The sequence below is a fragment of the Heterodontus francisci genome, chromosome 44, assembly GCF_036365525.1.
Source record: "Heterodontus francisci isolate sHetFra1 chromosome 44, sHetFra1.hap1, whole genome shotgun sequence".
NCBI classification, from domain to species: domain Eukaryota; kingdom Metazoa; phylum Chordata; class Chondrichthyes; order Heterodontiformes; family Heterodontidae; genus Heterodontus; species Heterodontus francisci.
In genome coordinates this window covers 22,502,956-22,520,465 of record NC_090414.1, presented here as the reverse complement: position 1 = coordinate 22,520,465, position 17,510 = coordinate 22,502,956, and the positions used below count along the sequence as shown (strand labels likewise).

General features: G+C 48.5%; 1 long non-coding RNA gene and 1 pseudogene across 1 annotated transcript in view; one reads left to right on the top strand and one right to left on the bottom strand.

Moving 5' to 3' along the window:
- LOC137356034 (uncharacterized) overlaps positions 1-1,325 on the top strand; it is a 45,193-nt gene extending 43,868 nt beyond the window's left edge. Inside the window, exon 3 of the long non-coding RNA XR_010970988.1 lies at positions 1,204-1,325. This is a non-coding gene — a long non-coding RNA (uncharacterized lncRNA). The remainder of the gene's footprint in view (positions 1-1,203) is intronic.
- Positions 1,326-4,241: 2,916 nt separating this feature from the next.
- Positions 4,242-4,344, bottom strand: LOC137356101 (U2 spliceosomal RNA; annotated as a pseudogene).
- Between the last annotated feature and the right edge of the window lie 13,166 nt (positions 4,345-17,510).

Here is a 17,510-nt window from a genome sequence, read left to right as displayed (position 1 = left end):
TCCCGTCAACCTCCTGCGAAGCAGGCACAGGAAGGGCTCCACGCAGATGGTATACAATTGGCCAGACATGGGGCATCCCTGACGCACTCCTCTCCCAAAGCGAAGGGGCGCCGTCAAGGACCCGTTAACTTTGACTAGACACCCTGCGGCGGCATATAAAAGTCGGACACGGGCCACGAAATGCGGCCCGAGTCCGAAAGCGCGCAGAGTCCCGAAAAGGTATTCGTGATCCACCCTGTCGAACGCCTTCTCCTGATCGAGGGAGAGAAAGGCGACCGACTGACCAGTCCTCTGGGAAAGATGGATCAGGTCCCGGACCAGGTGGATGTTGTCTTGGATGGACCGGCCCGGGACCGTGCAGGACTGGTCGGGGTGGATCATGTGGGCCAGCACGGAGCCCAGGCGGGTGGACAGAGCCCGGGCAAAGATCTTATAATCCGTGCTGAGGAGGGAGACCGGATGCCAGTTTTTAAGCAGACGGAGATCGCCCTTCTTCGGCAGCAGGACGATGACCGCCCTGCGCCACGAGAGGGGCATCTCCCTGGTCGCCAGGCTTTCCCCCAGGACCCGCACATAATCGTCCCCCAGGACATCCCAGAACGCCCTGAGGAACTCCACGGTCAACCCATCCAGCCCTGGGGATTTGCCCCTTGAGAGCTGGTGGAGGGCGCCAGTCAGCTCCGCCAACGTGAGCGGAGCCTCCAATCCTTCGGCGCCCTCTGGGCTGACCTGAGGCAGGTCCTCCCACAAAACTCTGCGCGCATCCTCGCTGGACGGATCCGGAGAGAACAACGCACTGTAATAAGTACGGACCAGGAGGCCCATTCCCTCCGGATCTATGATGGAGGATCCGTCGTCGGCCAGCAGCTCAACGAGCTGCTTACGGACCCCCCGCCATTTTTCCAGCAAGTAGAAGGGTGAGGCGCGGTCCAAATCTTCCAGGATCTGGATCCGCGACCTCACGTACGCGCCTCGGGACCCTATGAGCTGCAGGTCCCTCAGCGCGCCCTTCTTCTCTTTGTACGCCTGCCACAGGGCCGGGTCCACAACGGCATGACCGAGGCGGGACTCCAAGTCGCGCAACTCCCTCTCAAGGTGCCCGATCTCGGTCTCCCGCCTCTTGGTCGACCCCTTCACGTACTCCTGACAGAAGACGCGGATGTGAGTCTTGCATAAGGTATTAATTTTTTTGTTGTTTCTTAGGTGGGAGGTGTACATCCCAAACAACTAGCTGTGTACGAAGAGTTTGCGCGCAATATTCCAGGATTTCTGCCCAGCAATGACATCTCGCAGCCCACGGGCTTCTTGGCCAAACCCATGCAGGTAACTTGCAGAATAAACCTTTTATTTTTCCCTCATTCTGTCGTTTATGAAAACTAACTGGTTAGTTAGTGGGGACAGCGTAAAATTGAGGGGCAGGCTCCGGAAAGCCTACCCCCCACGATTCCGCCTCCGAACAAGTTTACGGACGTCCGGTGGGGGCGCAGGGGGTGGGAAACAGCCCGCCTGCCCGAGGCCAATCAAAACCCTTCAGTGGCCACTTAACGGCCACTTAAGGGCCCTCACCCACCTCCACTGGTATTTTACACATGGCAGGCGGGTGTGCTGGGGATGTGACAGGCCACCCAGCGATAGCTGCCGCCCTTTCCGCACCCCGGAGGGGGCATGGCAGTCGGGCACAGGGTGCCTGATTGAGGACCGCCCCAGCCTCCCAACCCACCCTCGGGATCCAAGACGCCCCCCCCCACCTCCCCCCAAACGACCACCCTAGCCTCACCAGGGCACAACTGATCCCCCTGGTGAGGCAACCCAAACTTACCCACTCTCTTAGCTCCACGGCGTGGCTGGGCTGAAGTCCCAGCAATGGCCACCGCTCCCGGTGGCACTGCTGAGACTAAGAGCTGCCAGCCTGCTGATTGGCCGGCAGCTCACTGAGGCAGGACCTCCTCCCTCAAGTGGGTGGAAGTCCCGCCTCGGGCCACTTAAAGCCTGGGGATCCGTAAAATACGAGACGGATCCCCAGGCTGGGTGGAAGCGGGTTCGTCACCGACATTTACGTCGGAGTCCGGCTCCCGTCCGCCCACTGTAAAATTCCGGCCATCGTCTGGGAATCTTTTTGGAGTTTCTCCCAATTAGTTTCAGTAACTCTAATGGAAGATGAGTGGAGATTCCTGAGAGCCCTGTTTCCACCCAAGTTGGCATCTTTTACTGTTTCTATTAGGAATCTGGACGTTGCGTCCGGTTTGCTGTCATCTCTGCCGGATCGTCCAGCTGCATCGATGATGCAGTTGAAGTCACCGCCTCGGATGACCGGCCTGGACGTCGCCAGCAGCAGTGGGAGCTGCTGGAAGACGGTCAGCCGCTCGCTGCATTGAACCGGGGCGTATATTTCGATCAACCGGTGCGGAGCGTTGTTGTACATTACATCTGCTGCAAGGAGGCGACCGCCCACCACCTCCTTAACTTCGGAGATGGTGAAGTTACCTCCCCACAGCAGAATACCCAGGCTGGAGGAACGGCAATCATTACCCCCTGACCAGAACGATGGCCCGTGGGACCACCATCGCGACCACTGCCTGTAGGTGCTGAGGTGTGGTATTCCACACTCCTGCAGAAACAGTAGGTCGGATTTGACCTTGGCGAGCTAATCCAAGTTTGAAACACATCGCGTAGTGGATTTAATGCTACGCACATTAACTGAAGCAATCCTTATACCCATTTTTTAAAAGTTAGTTGTTGCTTCCCATACCATTTGTCCTTGCTAGTCCCAGTCCTTCGGGATGTTCCTGCATACCCATCGTGTGAGCAAGCTGTTTCACGTTCGTTGGGCTCAGAAACCCCTCCTGGTTTTTCATGCAGGGTTTGTTCCGCTGGGGTGACATCGAGGGGGTCTTGTAGGCAGCAAGGATTCGGCTATCCTCTGCTGTTCCCCTCTGTTCCTCCTCGAAAACATCACAGCTCCCGGCTTCCCGGAGCTGAGATGCGCCAGACGTGTCTTTGCTCTCGGTGTCCTGGAGCTGGGATGCGCTGGCCGTGTCGTTCGGTGTGGCGCTTTGGGGTTGGGGCACGCCAGGCCCATCACAGCTTCCAGTGCCGGGGGGCTTTATCTTCCAGCTCCTTGGAGTTCTGCCGCCTCTTTTGAAGGGGCTGTCGTTCCAGCATTTCCCCGTCCAGTGAAGAGGAGCTGTTGCAGTCTGATTCAGAAGGTAGCATCCTCTTGCCACTGGTTTGGGTGGTGGCCTGTTCCGCTCTTGGAGGTCTTTTCTTTGTGGTTTTCCTTTGCACCACTTGCCACTGACCTGTTTATCCATCTGCTGCCTCCTCCTCCATTGATTCTGTCTGTGGAGGAGGGGTTTCCGGGCGCAGGGTAGGTGCTGGGTCCTGGTTTCAGCTGCCTCCCCTTTCTTCTGCTTCTCAGGTTGAAATTCCTCACTGCGGAGAAGGTTGCTTGTCTCCTTTCCAGCACCGGACGCCTTCGTCGAACCTTCTCCCAGCCTTTCCTTGGACCTTGCCGCCTGAGCATAACTGAGGCAGCGTTTGGGGCAGGTCTTGTAGAGATGGCCTGCCGCTCCGCACAAACTGCAACACTTATTCCGCTTACAGTCCTTGGTCTGATGGCCTTCCTCCTTGAAGTTCTTGCAAACAACCGTGCTGCAGTTAGCTGCCACGTGACCAGATTTGCCACAGGTGCGACAAACTCTGGGCTGCCCAGCGTAGACCAAGAAGCCTCGACTTCCCCTGATAGCGAAGCTGGAGGGAGGGTGGATAATGGTTCCACCGGCATCAACCTTCAAGGTCACCTTGATCTGCCGCTTGCTGGTCCAAATCCCAAAGGGGTCCTTGACATCAGTGCTGCTGCCGGCCACCTCGACGTACCTGGTGAGAAAGGTGAGTACATCCACCAGCGGAACATGGGGGTTGTAGATATGAATTGTCACCACCCGGTCACGTTGTGACGGAAACGTGAAGAGCGGCTCCGCTGTGAGGATCGACAGTGGCGCCTGGTCCCCTTTCTCCTTGAACGCCTTCAGGAACTTCATGCATCCCGCCACGTTCCGGAACGTCACGTCGAAGTATCCACTGCTGGGGAAATCCTGCAGGCAGAAGAATGTCCGTAGCCTGAAATCCACAGCAATCAATGAGGATTTTCTTGATGAAGAAGGTGCGATCGACCGGTGCATCTCCTTCCTTGTCCTTCACGACCACCCGAACGGTGTTACGCACTCCCTGGCCTGAAGCTCGAAGATTGGTTATAGCCATTTTACTCAAAGCCTACCCAGGATCAAAAGCCACTGATAAGAACAGATACTACACTTGATCTTAGCCAAAAGGCCGAGAACCTCACCCCATTTTTTTTTTATTTCCAAAATATACTTTATTCATAAAAATCTGTAAAAGTTGCATTCCCAAACAGTTTAAAACAGCATCAAGTCAAAAAATACAAACAGTGCAAAGGTGATAAGTTTCCTTCTATACAATCATGAGTTGCCTCACAACCCTTCCATTTCATTGTCGTGCCATATACATGTTTATATTTACAGCACACAAAATTTTCCCGATACAGTTCGAGGGGTTTCCCATGAATCCAGCCCCTCAGTTCAGCTTGGTGGGGGGACCTTACACTGTGGTCTTTCCCCATTGAGCCTTTGCTGCAGCTGCCCCAAGCTTTAGTGCGTCCCTCAGCACGTAGTCCTGGACCTTGGAATGTGCCAGTCTGCAACATTCAGTGGTGGACAACTCTTTGCGCTGGAAGACCAGCAAGTTTCGGGCAGACCAAAGGGCGTCTTTCACCGAATTGATAGTCCTCCAGCAGCAGTTGATGTTTGTCTCGGTGTGCGTCCCTGGGAACAGCCCGTAAAGCACAGACTCCAAGGTCATTGCTCCACCATTGGCAGCCATGCCTTCAGCTCCCTGGGCCCTATGCTTGAGAATCCCTAAACCTTTCTGTCTCCTCCTTTAAGTCACTCCTGAGAACCTACCTTATGCTGCTCGATGTCAGATTTTGTTTGATTTTCACTCCTGTGAAGCGCCTTGGGGACGTTTTATTACATTAAAGGTACGAGATAAATGCAGCTGTTGTAGTCTCACTCTCACATTGCTCAGAGCAACATGTACACGCTGTTTCTGTGCAAGACCATTGTTGAGATCATTTTTCAAAAGGGTTCTGAGGGAGAAACTCCCGCTTTCTATCCCAGAGCACAGGTTCAGGGAAGAAATCTGCCGATTTATAACAAGAGTACAAACTACACACACTTTCTTCCCTCTTTGAAAGAAGCTTCCAGGTCGCCCACATTAATTAGGGGTTCCGCTGGGAGGCAGGCTGGTGCCATGCATTAATCGAGGATCATTTTAATGAAGCAATAGGGGTGTTTTAAATATCCTGGAGCACCCCGCTGAGAGGTAGAGCATTGGTGGGACCCACAAGGCAGAGGTAAAGCAGAGCGTGAGGCAGCCAGTGGCCAATTTGTTTCCTCATGCAGCAGCACGGAGCTCAAATTAAAGATATGGTAATGAATTCAAATTTAAATTGATGAGTGTTTGCACCAGCTGAAGGTGGGAATTGGAAAGGATTCCACATTAAAATTCTTACCTTCCTCTGACCAACACCCCACCACCCCCCCCCCCCCCACTTCCTCCCACCGTCTTCAACCTTTTAAACTCCGAGACTGCTGCATTTCAAGATTATTTTACTGGTTTGCCCTATAGGAACAGGAGTTGGCCATTCATCTCTTCAAGCCTGATCTGCACCTCAGACCTATTTACCTGCCTTTACCCCATATCCCTGATATACTTAGCAACCCCCCCCCCCAAAAAAAATTATCACTTTCAGTCTTGAAAATCTTGATTGAGTGACCCCTGGTATGAACAGCCTGTTGGGGTGGAGACTTCCAGATTTCCATGACCCTTTGTGTGAAAAAGTGCTTCCTCGTTTCACTCCTGAACAGCCGAGACTCTCAGTCCCAAGACTCTCACTGACTTCATCTCCTCTGGAGGTCTTCCCTCCAACTTCATTGTCCCCTAATCCCGCATACAGACCGCTTCTACCTCCAGGACTGCCCTGACAGACCCGTATGAGTGCTGCGGCGTTCCCGAAGGCAGGACCGGAAGTTGTTGTAACTTCCACTCCTGCCACAAATCCCGGTTCTCACGTGATTTTGAATTTAAATTAGCCACGCGGCGACGGGGAACATGTGGGATCATGCGGTGATGGCAGCCTTTCATTGGTGGAACCCGCCATCACTGCTCCAAGCACCATGATCACCCAGATATAAAACATTCTGTGCTTGCAGCCTCAAGGAGCAGCAGCCTTCCTTTCATGTAAGTATCTTCAGATTAATTTAAATTGAAGCTTTCACTTAAACCAAAATGTTTTTGCCTCCCTTATTTTGTGAAAGTCACCACCAACTTCATGGCATTTATTTTCCCTGCAGTGGGGACCTTGAGGACAGTGAGGCCCTGGAAGGAGACAGCTCATCAGGGGAGGAGCAGGAGGTGAGAGAGGAGGCAGAGATGGATAACACTGAACAGAGAGGGGCCCCTGCCGCATGATAAGGTGACCTTCTCCTGCCACCCTCCGAGAAGGGGACCTCCCCCACCCCCCCACGGCCTCCAGCATTAGATGCAGATCGGCATCAGTGAAGCGAGGGGCTGCCCTACCCTGCCCCAGGTGCCAAGTCAAGCTCCCCTTATGCATCTTGCTTCCCTTTGGTGCAGTGGAAAAGCATTGGCACAAACAGCAGATCTCTCCCTTGAGACAACCAGCATCCTCAGTGATGACTGCTGTGGGGTGTCACATGAGTCCCAGCTCTATTCCCGGCCCCACTGGTTTTCTGGACAAGAGACCTGTCTCCATACTAGCTAAGGGCTTACCCATTTAAAAATCTGAATCTGAATCTGATTCCCACCAGAGCTGGGTTTCTGACCCAAAACCTGGTTCCTGTTTCCTAACCTCGATAACGAAAATCCAGCCCATTAACTCTGTCTCAGTCTCCACAGATTCTGCCTGACCTGCAGAGTATTTCCAGCATTTTCCTTTTTTATGACAGATTTCCAGCTTTTGTGAAAATCTATCAATCTCCATTTTGAAATTTTCAATTGATTCCCCCAGCCTCAAGTTTTTGGGGGAGAGTTTTCCAGATTTCCACTCCCCTTTGTGTGAAGAAGTGCTTCCTGACATCACCCCTGAACGGCCTGGCTGTAATTTTAATGTTGAGGCCCCCTTGTTCTGGACTCCTCCCAGCAGAGGAAATAGTTTCTCCCTTTTGACCCGATTAAATGCTTCAATTATCTTAAACACTTCTGTTAGGTCGCCCCTGAATCCTGTATACTCAAAGGAATATAAGCCTAGTCTATTCAACTTGTCCTCACAATTTAACTCTTTTAGTTTAGTTTAGTTTAGTTTAGAGATACAGCACTGAAACAGGCCCTTTGGCCCACCGAGTCTGTGCCGACCATCAACGACCCATTTATACTAATCCTACACTAATCCCATATTCCTACCACATCCCCACCTGTCCCTGTATTTCCCTACCACCTACCTATACTAGGGGCAATTTATAATGGCCAATTTACCTATCAACCTGCAAGTCTTTGGCATGTGGGAGGAAACCGGAGCACCCGGAGGAAACCCACGCAGACACAGGGAGAACTTGCAAACTCCACACAGGCAGTACCCAGAATTGAACCCGGGTTGCTGGAGCTGTGAGGCTGCGGTGCTGACCACTGCGCCACTGTGCCGCCCCTGTCTCAGTATCATTCTTGGTGCATCTTTGCAGCTCCCCCTCCAAGGCCAGTATATTCTTCCTGCGGTGTGGTGAACAGAACTGATTGCAGTACTGCAGAATGGGGTCTAACCAGAGCTTTGTGTAGCTTGTAACGTAACTTCCATCTCTTGTGTGTTCCAGCTCTCTTGAGATGAAGGTTAACATGCCATTGCCTGTTTTGTTGGGTTTTTTTTAATCTTTCCACTAGCTTTCAGCGATTTCTGCACTTGGATCACTAAATCTCTCTGCTCCTCCACAGTTCCCAGCTTCTCACCATTCAGAAAATACTCTGATCTATCCTCTTCAGGTCCAAAGTGGATGACCAACCTCACACTTTCAATTAAATCAGGAAGCACTTTTTCCACACAAAGGGCAGTGGAAATCTGGAACACTCGGTACACTACGAAGTGCAGTGCAGTAGCATTGTGTTCGGCCAGTGTGTCATTATATGGATTCACACATCTCAGTGCCCGGTGCTGCGGGCACCACAGTCACTGGGTGCTGCAGAGTGATGTTTCCACCACCAAAGGACAACAAAGGCTGTGATTTTCCTACACAGCTCGTTTGCTCCATCCAGTGGAAGAGTGCTAAGAAGCACAATCCTCAACCGCACAGAGCTGGAGGGCATTTCCTTCACCATGCATTATTTTCAGATCATTGCTGACTGTTGAATAAAACAATTGCAGATTGTTCATTGTATTCGCAGCCATGGTACTGGTCTGATAATGTCTGGCCAATTTAAACTATTGGAGTTCTATCCTGTCTTGAAGGAGTTCACACAATCCCAGAATTGTTACAGCACAGCCCGTCGTGTCTGTGCTGGCTCTCTGACAGAGCAGTTTACCGAGTGCCACTCTCCGGCCTTCTCCCGTAGCCCTGCATATTCTCCCTTTTCAGATAATAATCCAATTCCCTATTGAATGCCTCGACCACACTCTCAGGCACTGCATTCCAGATCCTAACCACTCACTGTATGAAAAAGATTTTCCTCAGGTCATCATTGCTTTTTTTTTTGTGCCAATTATCTTAAATCTGTGCCCTCTTGTTCTCGATCCTTCCACCAATGGGAACAGTTTTTCCCTACCTACTCTGTCCAGACCCATCATGATATTGAACACATCTATCAAATCTCCTCTCCGAGGAAAAAAAGTCCCAGTCGTCCATGTAACTGAAGTTCCTCATCCCTGGAACCAGTCTCGTGAATCTTTTCGCACTTGCTGTAATGCATTCACATCTTTCCTAAAGTGTGACGCCCAGAACTGGACACAATACTCCAGTTGAGGCCGAACATAAATTACTTGTTTTTGTACTCCATGCCCCTATTAATGAAGCCTAGAATACTGTATGTTCTATTAAAGCCTGGTTCGGGTATATAATTAAAACCTGACCTGTGCCTGACGCGACCCAGGTCTGAGTCCTTCAATATTTTTTCATGCCCGACCCGACCCGAAAATATCAAACATGTTATAAGTACAGAAAAAAAATCGTGTCAAAACGTAGATTTAGAAGAAAACAATACAAAACAAAATCCGACCACAGCTAACCCGAACCCAACCGAACCGGAGCCCGAATGCTGGACACAGAATATAGACCCGACCCGACCTGAACCCGACACATGTAGTCGGGTTTGGTCTGGTTCGGCTCGGGTAGCCAGGCTTTATATTCTATTAGCCACTCCCTCAACCTGTCCTGCCACCTTCAATGATTTGAGCACATATATCCCCAGGTCCCTCTGCTCCTGCACCCTTTTAGAATTGTTCACTTTATTTTATATTATCTCTCCGCATTCTTCCTACCAAAGTGAATCACTTCACATTTCTCTGGATTAAATGACATCTGCCACTTGTCCGCCCATTCCACCAACCTGTCCATGTCCTTTTGAATTTTGAGTTAGAAGTATAGAATGGTTACAGCACAGAAGGAGGCTATTCAGCCCTTTAAGTCAGTGTTAGCTCTCTGCAAGAGCAATTTAGTCCCCTTTCCTTTCTCCGTAGTCAGACAATTTTTTCCCCCTATTTTGAACAAGGGTGTAACATTTGCAATTCTCCAGTCCACCACCACCTCTGTATCTTGGAACTATGATGTTGTTGCTATTACAGAGACTTGGTTGAAGGAAGGACAGGATTAGCAGCTAAGTGTTCCAGGATTTAGAAGCTTCAGGCGGGGTAGAGGGGGATGTAAAAGGGGTGGGGGAGTTGCATTATTTGTTAAGAAGAATATCGCAGCTGTACAGCGGGAGGACACCTCGGAGGGGTCGTGCAGCGAGGCAATATGGGTGGAGCTCAGGAATAGGAAGGGTGCAGTCACAATGTTGGGGGTTTTCTACAGGCCTCCCAACAGCCAGCGGGAGGTAGAGGAGCAGATATGTAGACAGATTTTGGAAAGATGTAAAGGTAACAGGGTTGTAGTGGTGGGTGATTTTAACTTCCACTATATTGACTGGGACTCACTTAGTGCTAGGGGCTTGGATGGGGCAGAATTTGTAAGGAGCATCCAGGAGGGCTTCTTGAAACAATATGCAGATAGTCCAACTAGGGATGGGGCTGTACTGGACCTGGTATTGGGGAATGAGCCTGGCCAGGTGGTCAAAGTTTCAGTAGGGGAGCATGTCGGGAACAATGACCATAATTCCATAAGTTTTAAGGTACTTGTGGATAAGAGTAGTCCTCGAGTGAAGGTGCTAAATTGGGGAAAGGCTAATTATAACAATATTAGGCAGGAATTGAAGAATTTAGATTGGGGGCGGCTGTTTGAGGGTAAATCAACATCTGACATGTGGGAGTCTTTCAAACGTCAGTTGATTAGAATCCAGGACCAGCATGTTCCTGTGAGGAAGAAGGATAAATTTGGCAAGTTTCGGGAACCTTGGATAACGCGGGATATTGTGAGCCTAGTCAGAAAGAAAAAGGAAGCATTCGTAAGGGCTGGAAGGCTAGGAACAGACGAATCCCTTGAGGAATATAAAGACAGTAGGAAGGAACTTAAGCAAGGAGTCAGGAGGGCTAAAAGGGGTCATGAAAAGTCATTGGCAAACAGGATTAAGGAAAATCCCAAGGCTTTTTATACATATATAAAGAGCAAGACGGTAACTAGGGAAAGGGTTGGTCCACTCAAGGACAGAGAAGGGAATCTATGTGTGGAGCCAGAGGAAATGGGCGAGGTACTAAATGAGTACTTTGCATCAGTATTCACCAAAGAGAAGGACTTGGTGGATGATGAGCCTAGGGAAGGGAGTGTAGATAGTCTCAGTCATCTCATTATCAAAAAAGAGGAGGTGTTGGGTGTCTTGCAAAGCATTAAGGTAGATAAGTCCCCAGGGCCTGATGGGATCTACCCCAGAATACTGAGGGAGGCAAGGGAAGAAATTGCTGGGTCCTTGACAGAAATCTTTGCATCCTCATTGGCTACAGGTGAGATCCCAGAGGACTGGAGAATAGCCAATGTTGTTCCTTTGTTTAAGAAGGGTAGCAAGAATAATCCAGGAAATTATAGGCCGGTGAGCCTTACGTCAGTGGTAGGGAAATTATTAGAGAGGATTCTTTGGGACAGGAGTTACTCCCATTTGGAAACAAATGAACTTATTAGCGAGAGGCAGCATGGTTTTGTGAAGGGGAGGTCGTGTCTCACTAACTTGATTGAGTTTTTTGAGGAAGTGACAAAGATGATTGATGATGGAAGGGCAGTGGATGTTATCTATATGGACTTCAGTAAAGCCTTTGACAAGGTCCCTCATGGCAGACTGGTACAAAAGGTGAAGTCACACGGGATCAGAGGTGAGCTGGCAAGATGGATACAGAACTGGCTCAGTCATAAAAGACAGAGGGTAGCAGTGGAAGGGTGCTTTTCTGAATGGAGGGATGTGACTAGTGGTGTTCCACAGGGATCTGTGCTGTTTGTAGTATCTATAAATGATTTGGAGGAAAATGTAGCTGGTCTGATTAGTAAGTTTGCGGACGACACAAAGGTTGGTGGAGTTGCGGATAGTGATGAGGATTGTCAGAGGATACAGCAGGATATAGATCAGTTGGAGACTTGGGCGGAGAAATGGCAGATGGAGTTTAATCTGGACAAATGTGAGGTCATGCATTTTGGAAGGTCTAATGCAGGTGGGAGGTATACAGTAAATGGCAGAACCCTTAGGAGTATTGACAGGCAGAGAGATCTGGGCGTACAGGTCCACAGGTCACTGAAAGTGGCAACGCAGGTGGATAAGGTATTCAAGAAGGCATAAGGCATGCTTGCCTTCATTGGTCGGGGCATAGAGTATAAAAATTAGCAAGTCATGCTGCAGCTGTACAGAACTTTAGTTAGGCCACACTTAGAATATTGCGTGCAATTCTGGTCGCCACACTACCAGAAGGATGTGGAGCCTTTGGAGAGGGTACAGATGAAGTTTACCAGGTAGTTGCCTGGTCTGGAGGGCATTAGCTATGAGGAGAGGTTGTATAAACTCGGATTGTTTTCACTGGAACGATGGAGGTGGAGGGGCGACATGATAGAGGTTTACAAAGTTATGAGCGGCATGGACAAAGTGGATAGTCAGAAGCTTTTTCCCAGGGTGGAAGAGTCAGTTACTAGGGGACATAGGTTTAAGGTGAGAGGGGCAAAGTTTAGAGGGGATGTGCAAGGCAAGTTCTTTACACAGAGGGTGGTGAGTGCCTGGAACTTGCTGCCGGGGGAGGTGGTGGAAGCAGATACGAGAGCGAAGTTTAAGAGGCATCTTGACAAATACATGAATAGGATGGGAATAGAGGGATGCGGTCCCCGGAAATGCAGAAGGTTTTAGTTTAGGCAGGCATCAAGATCGGCGCAGGCTTGGAGGGCCGAATGGCCTGTTCCTGTGCTGTACTGTTCTTTGTTCTAAGGAGGATTGGAAGATTATGGCCCCTGACGTTTCCACCTTTACTTCCCTCAGTATCTTTGGTTGCATCCCATCCTGTCCTGGTGACTCATCAACTTTAACTACCCAGCCAGCCTCTCTAGTACCTTCCCTTTATCAATTTTTACCTCATCCAGTATCTCAACTACCTCCTTTTCACTATGACTTTGACAGCTTCTTCTTCCTTGGTAAAGACAGATGCAAAGTACTCATTTAGCACCTCAGCCATTTCCTCTGCCTCCATGCGTAGGTCTTTTTGGTCCTTAATTGGCACCACTCCTCTTCTTATACCTTTTTACTGTTTATATGCCTATAGAAATCTTTTGGATTCCCGTTATAAAATTATCACCCTTGTTTTCAAATTCCTCCATGGTCTCCTTGCCCCACCCCCCCACCTCTGTAACCTCCTCCAGCCTCTCCTCCGCTGAGATATCTGCTCTCCTCTAATTCCAGCCTCTTGAGCATCCCTCATTCAATACCTCCACCATCAGCGGCCGTGCCTTCAGCTGCCGAGGCCCGAGCTCTGGAATTCCCTCCCTAAACCTTCCTACCTCTGTATCCTCCTTTAAGGTGCTCCTTAAGACTCTTTGACCAAGCTTTTGGCCATCTTCTCTAAAGTGGCTGGGTGTCAGATTTTGCTTTATACCATTCCTGTGAAGCTCTTTGGAATGTTTTATTATGTTAAAGGTGGTACATAAATGCAAGTTGTTGTTGAGTCCTGACTATAGATAAAAAGGAAAAAAAAGTAGTGTACCAAGTGACAGGTGTCATCCCAAACTTGAACCTGCCTTTTTTTTCAGAATCTATCTGACCAGCAGCATGTTAAATGCTCTTTTACAAAAAAAAAATCCCAGCTTATCACCCTGCTATGGTCTGGTTTCACAAAAGCCCCAGTTAATGGTTCCACTGACTGCATGTGAGATTTAACAATGGATGGATGAGATTTAAAGAAAGAAAGTCTTGCATTTACATAGCGCCTTTTCCATCCTCAAAGCGCTTTCGGGCCAATTAAGTATTTTTGAAGTTTGGCCACTGTTGTAATGTAGGAAAAGTGGCAGCCAAATTGCCCATAAACAGTAATGAAACGATGACAAGATTCATTCATTCTGGTGGGATAAATATCGGCCAGTACACGAGGGAGAACTCCCCTGCTCTTCTTCAGAATAATGCCATGGATGCTCCGACGGTGCAGCACATGCTCAGTACTGCCACTGGAGCATTAGTCTAGTCTCTGGTGTGGGACCTTTTTTTTTATTCATTCATGGGATGTGGGCGTTGCTGGCTATGCCAGCATTTATTGCCCATCCCTAATTGCCCTTGAGAAGGTGGTGGTGAGCTGCCTTCTTGAACCGCTGCAGTCCATTTGGGGTAGGTAGACCCACAGTGCTGTTAGGAAGGGAGTTCCAGGATTTTGACCCAGCAACAGTGAAGGAACAGCGATATAGTTCCAAGTCAGGATGGTGTGTGACTTGGAGGGGAACTTGCAGGTGGTGGTGTTCCCATGTATTTGCTGCCCTTGTCCTTCTAGTTGGTAGAGGTTGCGGGTTTGGAAGGTGCTGTCTAAGGAGCCTTGGTGTATTGCTGAGCCCATAAACATCTGATTCAGAGGCAAGAGCGGGAGCAGAGCCCCAAATAACACATTATTTAACATAGAGTAGAGCCTCAGTCTCCCTGACCAGGACAGAGATCCTCCACTTGCAGCCTGCTCCTCTCTTTTTGTTAACTGTGTTCTGATTTTTTTAAAGAGCTTCTCCCACAGTCTACACAAAGCGACTATACTTTCCAAGTCCCAGGAACAAAATGTCTGAGCAAAGTGAAAAGCCTGACATCTCTAATGATTTGTACATATGGATCTCAAAGAAAACTTCCCATCTCACAATATAATCACCATTTGTCTGTTACTGATCCAACACTCAGTCTTGGAAAGTTAACCCCTTTGAGACAAGATTTTTTCTATTAATATAATTTTTTTCAACAAAAATGCAGTCTTTCTTTCCTTGACATCTCTATCTTCATTTCTGTGGATAGGCTATCAACCAATAACTACTCTCAGCCCACAGGTACCTTGACTACACTTAATCCTACCCCGCTTCTTTTAAAGACCCCATTGCTTTCAATTTCTCCCTCTCCATCACATCTGTTCTGACAATACCACCTTCCATGCCAGTGTTTTCATTATGTCTTCCATTTTCCTCAACCCAAGTGCTCGCCTACACCAAGGTTGACATGGTCTGCAACCCTGTCGGTCCCATTTCCCACACTTCTGCTCTCACCCCTCCCCTTCCCTCTCAGAACTTTGATAGGGTTCTCCTTGTCTTCACCTTCTACCCCACTAGCTTCCACATTCAACTGATCATCCTCCAGCACTTCCACCACCTCCAGCACGATGCCACCTCCAAACACATCTTCCACTTCCCTTTCAGCACTTTCCATTCCCTCCATGACAACCTGGTTCACTCCTCAATCACCCCCAACACCCACTCCGCCATTCACATCACCTTCCCATGCAAGTGCAGGGGATGCAACACCTGTCCTTTTACCTCCTCCCTGCCACTGTCCAGGATCCTTCCAGGTGAAACAGCGATATACTTGCACTTTTTTCAATTTACTATAGTGTATTCATTATTCACTATATGGTCTCCTCTACACTGGAGAGACCAAACACAGATCGAGTGACTGCTTTGCAGAACACCTTTGTTCTGTCTGCAAGCATGACCTCTGAACTTCCAGTTATCTGTCATTTTAATTCTCAATCCCATTTCTACTCTGACCTCTCTGTCCTGGGCCTCCTACATTGCTTCAGTGAAGCTCTATGTAAGCTCGAGGAACAGCACCTCAACTTTCGTTTCGGCACTTCAGAACAACATTGAGTTCAATAAATTTGGATCATAACCACTGTTCCTATTTTTTCACTCAGCAGGTGATGGTAATGATTCTGCTGTTGTCACTTGAATCTCTTCTAGACCCTTTTGTTTCTTTACTTGTCCCAATACTTCCCCTTTTTTAAAAGAAAATAAAAGCAAAATACTGCAGATGCTGGAAAACTGAAATAAAAACAAGATATGCTGGAAATACACAGCAGGTCTGGCAGCATCTGTGGAGAGAGAGAAGCAGAGTTAATGTTACAGTTCAGTGATTCTTCTTCAGAACTGGCAGATATTAGAAATGTAAAAGGTTTTAAGCAAGTAAAGCGGGAGGTGGGGCAAAGTATAACAAAAGAGGTGTTGATAGGACAAGGTCACAGAGAATAACTGACCAGAAGGTCATGGAACAAAGGCAAATGGTATGTTAATGGTGTGCTGAAAGACAAAACGTTAGTACAGAGAGGGTGTGAGTTGACTGCAAAGCACAAAGCACTCCAAGCACACCATTAAATTTTTTTTTTTGCCTTGCAACACCGTCCCTTTTGTCATTTAGCCTGCCTTCCACCCCATCACAGACCTGTTACATCTCTAACATCTTCTTCAGGGGGCTTGACAGGGTAGATGCTTGGAGGATGTTTCCCCTGGCTGGGCAGTCTAAAACTAGGGGTCACTGTCTCAGAATAAGCGGTCGTCCATTTTAGGACTGAGACAACAAGAAATTTCTTCACCCAAAGGGTTGTGAATCTTTGGAATTCTCTACCCCAGAGGGCTGTCACTAAGGGAATTAAGGGATTTGGAGATAGTGCAGGAAAGCGGAGTCATGGTCGATGATCAGGCATGACATTGTTGAATTTTGGAGCACGCTCAAAAGGCCGAGCCAGCTGCTATTTTATTGTCTTATATTCCAGTTCTAACTTCCCTGCAAATACTGACACCCTCCTGGGGTTCCTTCCAAGCATTAATACTGCCAGGTAAAACTGACTGCCCAGGCTCTTGCAAGACAGTAACCAAAGGAAAACAATGCCAAGCATTATTTGCCAGTATACAGGATCAACAATAAGACCAATGTACATATAACTGCCTCAGGATCCCTGAACCTTAGTTTGCAAATAAAAACAAGAAATGCTGGAACCACTCAGCAGGTCAGGCAGCATTTGTGGAAAGAGAAGCAGAGTTAACGTTTCGGGTCAGTGACCCTTCTTCAGAACTTAGTTTACAAATAAAAACAAGAAATGCTGGAACCTCTCAGCAGGTCTGGCAGCATCTGTGGAAAGAGAAGCAGAGTTAACGTTTCGGGTCAGTGACCCTTCTTCAGAACTTAGTTTGCAAATAAAAACAAGAAATGCTGGAACCTCTCAACAGGTCTGGCAGCATCTGTGGAAAGAGAAGCAGAGTTAACGTTTCGGGTCAGTGACCCTTCTTCAGAACTTAGTTTGCAAATAAAAACAAGAAATGCTGGAACCTCTCAGCAGGTCTGGCAGCATCTGTGGAAAGAGAAGCAGAGTTAACGTTTCGGGTCAGTGACCCTTCTTCAGAACTTAGTTTGCAAATAAAAACAAGAAATGCTGGAACCTCTCAACAGGTCTGGCAGCATCTGTGGAAAGAGAAGCAGAGTTAACGTTTCGGGTCATCGGAAGGGTCACTGACCTGAAACGTTAACTCTGCTTCTCTTTACACAGATGATGCCAGACGTGCTGAGTGGTTCCAGCATTTCTTGTTTTTACTTCTTCGGAACCAGTTCACTGACCCGAAAGGTTAACTCTGCTTCTCTTTCCACAGATGCTGCCAGACCTGTTGAGAGGTTACAGCATTTCTTGTCTTTATTTCAGATTTCCAGCATCCGCAGTATTTTGCTTTTATTTTAGTTTGCAAATACTTAATGATTTGAGAACTACATATCCCATAAGGCTTTGTGGGAAACCGGCATGCGCAGTGAGACTAAGAGGGTAATGGTTGATTCAGTACTTTACCAAAGAACGTAACGACTGGTTTCAGTTGCTTCAG